We start from the raw sequence: 302 nt of genomic DNA on the forward strand, positions 1-302 counted from the left end.
AAAAGAAGGGCGACTATGAGGACTTTGCCTTCCCTTCCCCATCCCTCTTTCCCCACCCCCCTTTCTCAAAAGGACAACCCTCCTTATTTATCCCCCGTTCCTGTCCTCCCCCTCACCCCCTTCCCCTCCCTCCCTCTCTCCCTCCTCTCCCCCTTCCTTTCCTCCCCCTCCTCCTCCCTCACTTCCCTCCACTTCTCCCTTCCCCTCCCCTCCCTCCCTCCTGTCCCTTCCTCTCCCCTCCTTCCTTCCTCCATTCACACGTCACTCTACCTTCGCACATCCTTCATAGCAAGGACAGGAGT

The sequence above is a fragment of the Penaeus monodon genome, chromosome 24 (assembly GCF_015228065.2).
Source record: "Penaeus monodon isolate SGIC_2016 chromosome 24, NSTDA_Pmon_1, whole genome shotgun sequence".
Classification (NCBI taxonomy): domain Eukaryota; kingdom Metazoa; phylum Arthropoda; class Malacostraca; order Decapoda; family Penaeidae; genus Penaeus; species Penaeus monodon.